This window comes from Carcharhinus amblyrhynchos, chromosome 16, assembly GCF_965287045.1.
Source record: "Carcharhinus amblyrhynchos chromosome 16, sCarAmb.v2.hapA, whole genome shotgun sequence".
Lineage (NCBI taxonomy): Eukaryota > Metazoa > Chordata > Chondrichthyes > Carcharhiniformes > Carcharhinidae > Carcharhinus > Carcharhinus amblyrhynchos.
The window spans coordinates 27692743-27700377 of NC_137339.1; the positions used below are offsets into that span (position 1 = coordinate 27692743).

The window sequence follows — 7635 nt, forward strand, 5'->3', positions numbered from 1 at the left end:
AATAACAGTGGACCCAGTACCGTTCCCTAAGGCACACCACTGGTCACAGGCCTCCAGTTTGAAAAGCAACGCTCTACAACCACCCTCTGTCTTCTGTCATCAAGCCACTTTTGTGTCCATTTGGCTACCTCACCCTGGATCCTGTGAGATTTAACCTTAGGCAACAAGCTACCATGCGGTACCTTATCAAAGATCTTGCTAAAGTCCATGTAGGCATCATCAACTGCATTGCCCTCATCTACCTTCTTGGTTACCCCTTCAAATTTGTGAGACATGAATTTCCACTCAGAAAGCCATGCTGAATGTTGCTAATCAGTCCTTGTGTCTCTAAATGCCTATTGATCCTGTCTCTCAAAATACCTTCTAACAACTTACCCACTATAGATGTGAGGCTCACTGGCCTGTGGTTTCCAGGCTTTTTCCTGCAGCCCTTCTTAAACAAAGGCACAACATTTGCTACGTTCCAATCTTCAGGCACCTCACCTGTGACTATCGATGATTCAAATATCTCTGCTGGGGGACCCGCAATTTCCTTCCTTGCCTCTCACAGTGTCCTGGGATACACTTCAGCAAGTCCCGGGGATTTATCTACCTTGATGTGCTTTAAAACTCCCAGCACTTCCTTCTCTGTTATATGTACACTCATCAAGACATCACTATTTATTTTCCCAATTTCCTTAACATCCATGCTTTTCTCAACAGTGAATAGTGATGAGGAATATTAATTTAGGATCTCACCCATCTCTTGTGGATCTGCACATAGATGACCTTGGTGATCTTTAAGAGGTCCTACTCTGTCCTTGGTTATTCTTTTGCTCTTGATGTATTTGTAGAAGATCTTTGGATTCTCCTTTGCCTTATCTGCCAAACCAAAGCCATCTTGTGTCCCCTTTTTGCCTCCTGACTTTTCTCTTAACTCTACTCTACAGCCTCTATACTCTTCAAGCATCCACTTGATCCAAGCTGCCTATGCATGTCATGTGCCTCCTTCTTCTTCTTGACCAGGACTCAGTAGCCGGAGTCATCCAGTGTTCCCTACTTCTACCAACCTTGCCCTTCACTCTAAGCTTACCCTGCTTACACTGAATCCTGCTTAACGCACTTTTGAAAGCCTCCCACTTATCAGAAGTCCCTTTGCCTTCTCACAGACTCCCCCAGTTAACTGTTGAAGATCCTTGCCTGATGCCAACAAAATTGGCCTTGCCCCAATTTAGAATTTTAACTTTTGGGCTACCTATCCCTGCTCTTAAAACTAATGGAATTATGGTCACTGGTCCCAAAGCGATCCCTCACTAACTCTTCCGTCACCTGCCCTTCCTTATTTCCCAAAAGGAGGTCAAGTTTTGCCCCCTCTCTAGTCGGGCCATCCACATACTGAATGAGAAATTCCTCCTGAATACACTCAATAAATTTCTCTCCGTCCAACCTTCTAATACTATGGCTGTCCCAGTCATTGTTGGGAAAGTTAAAATCTCTGACTATTACCACCCTATTTTTCTTGGCACTGTCTGTAATCTCCTCACATATATACTCAATTTCCCACCGACTATTTGGGGGCCTATAGTACATTCCTATCAAAATGATTTCCCCCTTCTTATTTCTCAGTACAACCCAAAAAGACTCAGTGGGTGAACTCTCAGATATATTCCCTCGCTGTGATTTCTTCCTTAATCAAAAGTGCAACTCCTCTTCCTCTATTACTTCCTCTTCTATCTTTCCTATAGTACCTGTGTCCTGGAACATTGAGCTGTTGGTCCTGTCCTTCCCTTAGCCATGTTTCAGTAATTGTTATAATATCCTAGTCCCACATACCCATCCATGCCCTGAGTTCATCTGGCTTGCCCATCAGGCCTCTTGCATTGAAATAAATGTAGTTTAATCAGGACATCCTTGGTCTCTTTCTTGCTTTTGCCAGGTCTATCTGGATGAATTACATGGATTACTGACTCTGCCTTTACTATTTAATGTGCTCTCTTTAACTTCTGTGCTGTCCTCAACCTTCTCTTCTATCTCCTTAATGCTTTGGCTCCCACCCCACTGCCAAACTAGTTTAAACCCTCCTGAGTGGCTCTAGCAAATCTCCCTTCCAGGATATTAGCCTCCTCTAGTTGAGGAATAACCTATCCCTCTTGAACAGGTCAGCCCTTCCCCAGAAGCGATCCCAATGAACCAAAAATCTATTTCCCTGCCCTTTGCACCAGATGTCAAGCCATGCATTCATCTGCCATTCTTCTTAATCCTACTGTCACTAGCACATGGTACTGGTAGTAGTCCAGCAATTACTACCTTGGAGGCCCTGAACTTTAGCCTTCTACCTAACTCTCCATATTTACACTTCAAAACCTCATCCCTTTTCCTATCTATGTCGTTGGTACCAATATTTACAATGTCTTCAGACTGCTTACCCTTCTCCTTAAGAATGTCCTACAGCTGCTCAGAGACATTCTTGACCCTGGCACCAGGGAGGCAACACAATCCTGGGGTCTTGATTGCGGCCACAGAAATGCCTGCCTGTGCCTCTGAGTCCCTATTACTACTGCTCCCTTGCTCTTTGCCCAACCCTGTTCTACAGCAGAACCAGGTATGATGCCGCAGGCCTAGCTGCTGCTGGTATCTCCCCCTGACGGGCTATCGCCCTCAACAGTGTCCAAAACAGTATACCTGTTTGAAAGGGGAATAGACAGAGGAGACTCCTGCACTACTTGTCTGACTCTCCTGGCAGTCACCCATCTACCTGACTGAACCTGCGGTGTGACAACCTCCCTGTAACTAATGTCTATCACACTGTCTGCCCTCTGTATGCTCCACAGTGTGTCCATCTGCTGCTCCAACCGAACAATGTGGTCTGTGAGGAGCTGCAACTGGACACATCTCCTGCAGATAAAGTTGTCAGGGAGACTAGATTGCTCCCTAATTTCTCACATCTGGCAGGAAGAGCATACCACTGTCCTAACTGCCTGACTGCCCTTATACAGGTAAAAGGATAAAAGAATCTCGATTGTGGTCCTCCCAGTGACTTTTTGTTTGTTTTATATTCAATTCAATCCAATCAAAGTCCAATTCAAAATCTCAGCAAGTGAGACATTCCAGATCGAAGCTGACAAGACAGGCTCAGCACTTCCTGTCTTGAGCTCGATCTACATGATTCAAGCTGATGAAGCGGCAACGCTCAGAAAGTTCATGCTACTAAATAAACCTATTGGACTTTAACCTGGTGTTGTGAGACTACTTACCAAGCTAATCGGAGCAGGCATTGCACTTTCTCCAGGGCTTGATTGCATTTGCATCTTAGCAAAAAGGCCACTTTACAAAATTGCTTCAAATGAAGCCTCAGTGTAACCTCATGACTTCAACCAAGTGCAGGATGCTAGTGACTTTTTTTTTGTTTTATTCCAATCCAATCCAATCATGTCCAATTCAGAGTCTCAACAAGTTGAGACATTCCTGATCCAAGCTGACAAGACAGGGCTCTCACCTCCTGTCCCGTGCTTGATCTACATGATCCAAGCTGACTGGAGTAGGCATAGCTCCTCCTCCAAGGCTTGATCTCATTTGCATCTTAGCCAAAAGGCTGGGATACTGCTTTTAAAAGTTGCTTCAAATGAAGCTAAAATGTAACCTAATAACTTCAACCAAGCGCAGCATGTCAGTACTACACTTGATCTTAGCCAAAAGGCCGAGAAGCAATTTCTTGGCTAGAGGGGGAAGTAGGAGGGGGAAACACTGAAGTAGTTTTGGGGTTTAGCTATTCCTTTACAACAGCTCCTTCATAAACCACCTTCTGGTAGCAGTGACTGCGCCTATGCAAATCTTCCCTGAAACAGCCAATCAGCACTGCTGCCCTGCTGCCCTCACCTGAACGCTTGCCTTCACATGAAGACAGAAATATTTTTAAAAATTCTAATATAAAAGACTGATTTCTAGGCCCTACACAATACTTCTGAATTACTAACATAACCATCACCAATCTGTAAAGTCTTAGCAGATACGATCCACACAAAGACAGAAGGTGACCAAAAGCTTGGTCAAAGAAGTAGGTTTTAAATGCTGATGGCCTAAGAATGAGCAACATTGTTGAGTGTATTAAAATTATACATTTAAAATAAATACTTCTATTTCTGAACTCCTCTGGTGCTAAAATGAAGAAATGAATTCAAAAACTCTGTTGAGTATTTATCTTCCCCTATCAACATTGCAATTAAAATTTCTTGTCACCCTTAATAAGCAGGCATCGAAGCACCCATGATTATTCACTGAGTAAACGCATAACATAGTATGGTACTGTGGTGCATGTAAATATGCAATAATTAACATACCTCACTCCGCACAGTCTCCTAACAGAAGACCAACCTGCAGCACAATATTGAGTTCCTAAATGTAACTGTAACTGTGTGCTTTGATAGCAATGAGAAACTTCTCCAATAGCAATTAGAAAGTCCATTTCAGATCTTGCTTTGTGGCAACTGGAAATACTGACCTCTTCTCCCATTTTCAAGCTAAACTCTGAAAAGATTGTAATTCTCACACCACCAGTTAGTGTAGATGTGTTAAAATGTAACCATTGTCTTTTGGATTTGTTACTACCATAAAACTAAAAGATAGTATGAGTTCAGTTTAGTTATTTGAAGGTAGTCAAAATACCTTTTAGAATTACAGTATAAAAGAATGCTTCAATGACAATTAATCCTCTATTGGACTGATTTACAGTTGCACCGAAATATGTAGCAAACCAGTTCATATGAAAATATTTCAAAGCCCTCCAGACAACAGTTGTTATTTAATAAAGGACTTATACACCTTTCACAAAAGATACATTGAGCTTATTTCTCGGCTTTGCGTGCTGTTCGCCCATTGCACAGACAATTATATTGTGTAGTGGTAGCCAGTTGGCCTGTGTTCAGTCTTGTGCCCTCTGCAATTGCTGAAAATATCCCATATGCAAGCATAATGTTTGGCACTGTTCATGTGCCAATAAATAAAGGTCAAGTAAATGTAAATGTGCACACTGAACTGCTTGGAGAGTTGGCACCCTATGGTGCGTAAGGACACATTGCAGAAATGATTGGCAATCTTTGATTCAGCAGGCTTTGGAACGATGAGAGTCTGTGCATGGGCAATGAAACAGTGGGGTGTTCTCTATCTATCATACAGTTAAGTTAACAGGCTAATAATCAGTTTGCGAATTCTTCCACCATTTCCCCTATCATTCCCCAAAGGGGGAAAAAGTGTGCGTATGTTTGTGAAGATGTGCTTAAAAATAAGTACAGCTAAGAAGGTCCAAAAAAATTCATTGACCAAAAATGCTATCAAAGTGAGTGACAAATACACCTCAAATGGATATGGCTATTTAATCAACCTGTAGAATAAAAGCTCCCTGTCCTGAAAGTCCCAGATGATAATTATGAAGGAAAAAAGCACAAGAAAGTAAAACTCTCATCGCCAAAGCCAGCCCCTAAAGAGAAGGGTTTGTAAATAGAGAATGGAGGAGCATGGATTCTTTCTTCTCCTTGTCTCAATGACTGCATAAAAGCTTAAGAAAAAAATACAGGAGCAGATCATATGGCCCCTCAAATCCACACTACTATTCGATATGATCACAGCTGCTCTGCTACCTCAACCCCCTTTCCTACCCACTTCTAAGAGATGAGAAACTACCAATCTCAGTCTTGAATGCTCTGCTACCTCAACCCCCTTTCCTACCCACTTCTAAGAGATGAGAAACTACCAATCTCAGTCTTGAATGCTCAGTCCTAAATAACCAACCACTTATCCTCAGACAGTGGTCCCATGTTCTAGATTCCACAGCTAAGGGAAACAACCTCTGAGTGTCACCAGTGTCCTACAGAATTGTAGCCAGACTTCCTTATTCATGTTATCCCTTTACAATATAGACCAACATTTAATTTTCCTTCATAATTGCTCACATTAACATTCTCTGTTTCTTGTATGAGCAACCTAAGTCCTTCTGAATATTAATATGTAAAAATGCCATTCCTTTCTAAAAAATATTCAGTATTTCTATTCTTAAGACCAAAGTGAATAACCTCACATTTCCCCACTTTCTTAAACTGTCTATATCTCTTTACAGCTTCTTTGTGTCCTCCTCAGAGCTTACACTTCTACTTATCTTTGTCTTGTCAGGAAAATTAGATAAATTGTTCTTGTCTCTTTATCTAAATCATTAGTATAGATCATAAATAATTAGGCTTTCAGTGCCAATCCTTATGACACTTCACTACTTATAGTCTGCCAATTAACTTGAAACTGGCCCATTTATCTCCAATCTCCTCATCCTAACCATTAGCTAGTCTTGGATTCATGCTAATATATTATCACCAATCTCATGAGACCTTATCAGGTGTCACCTTTCATGTGGCACCTTATCAAATGCCTTTTGGAAATCTAAGTATATTACATTTGCTGTTTCCCTTTTAACTAATTACACCCTCAAAATTCTCTAACAAATTTGTCAAACACAACTTCCTTTTCAGAAAATCATGTTGACTTTGTCAGATCAGACTATGATTTTCTAAAAGCATTGTTAAGACTTCCTTAATAATACATTCCAGCATTTTTCCAATGACAGGTGTCATGCTACTTAATCCGTAGTTCCCTATTTTCACTTTCTGTCCTTTCTTGAATAGTAGTGTCACATTTGCTAACAGGGATCATTCTCAAATTTAGAGAATTCTGGAAAATAGCAGGTCAATCTTGGTGATAATGCTACTTGTATTACACACAAAAGTAGTTGGAGTGTCTGTGCCAACAAAAAAGCAACAATCTCTCAGACAGCTGCTTGCATCAAAGATGGTGCAGATCTAACAAAGGCAGAGGAGAGAAGGAGCTTTAATTTGACATTTTACATGGTACAAGAATACGTGTAGAGTAGATGCTCCTCTCAGTTTGCTTCCTGTAATAATGTATTGTCACATTACATATTGCAAAGTATTTCAGAACAAAGGAACATACTTTTGTTAAACAGGAAATTATCTTTTGTGCAGAAGAAGAGAATCCATTGACTTAAATCTATATAATCAAGCAGTGTAAAATTCACTGGTTTGTTTCAAGTTATTAAAGCTGGATATGTTAATGGTTCTGGAGTTTGAAGCCCTTTAGATTTTCCCAACAAACTGAAGCTCTTACAGTGGAATGTCGAAGAAATTAGGTTTCAATCAACCAACTGAAATCCAGTGAATAAAACTGTCATGTTTGGACTAACAAAATAAAGAGGTGGGGTTTCCCACCCGCTGCAGTGGAGTGTCTTACAGCAGCACATCTTCATTGGCCAGTGGCAGAATTTTTTGTTCTCTCTGCTGTCGGCGGGGTTTCCCGTTGTCTGCACTCCCACCATTGAGAAACCCACAGTGGGGATCACCACCACTGGGATTGGGATCTTCCGGTCCTGACAGCGGGAACAACTAGCAAATTCCAGCCATATTCCAGCGGTTGTGATTGGAAAGGGTCATGCAAGGTGGGGTGAGTGAGAGGTTGTGAAGAGAGCAGGCAGATAGGAGAGCTGCAGCCAGTGAGTGATGTGAGAGCATGCAGGCGTAAACCCCATGCTGGCATGGGTTGACAGATGCACACCATTAATATCAGCGGTACAAGAAATCACGCTTGTGCCAGTGGACTCAA

The 7635-nt window shown here is 41.6% G+C and overlaps 1 pseudogene; it reads right to left on the reverse strand.

Moving 5' to 3' along the window:
• Positions 1-3587: 3587 nt before the first annotated feature.
• Positions 3588-3688, reverse strand: LOC145354121 (U2 spliceosomal RNA; annotated as a pseudogene).
• Between the last annotated feature and the right edge of the window lie 3947 nt (positions 3689-7635).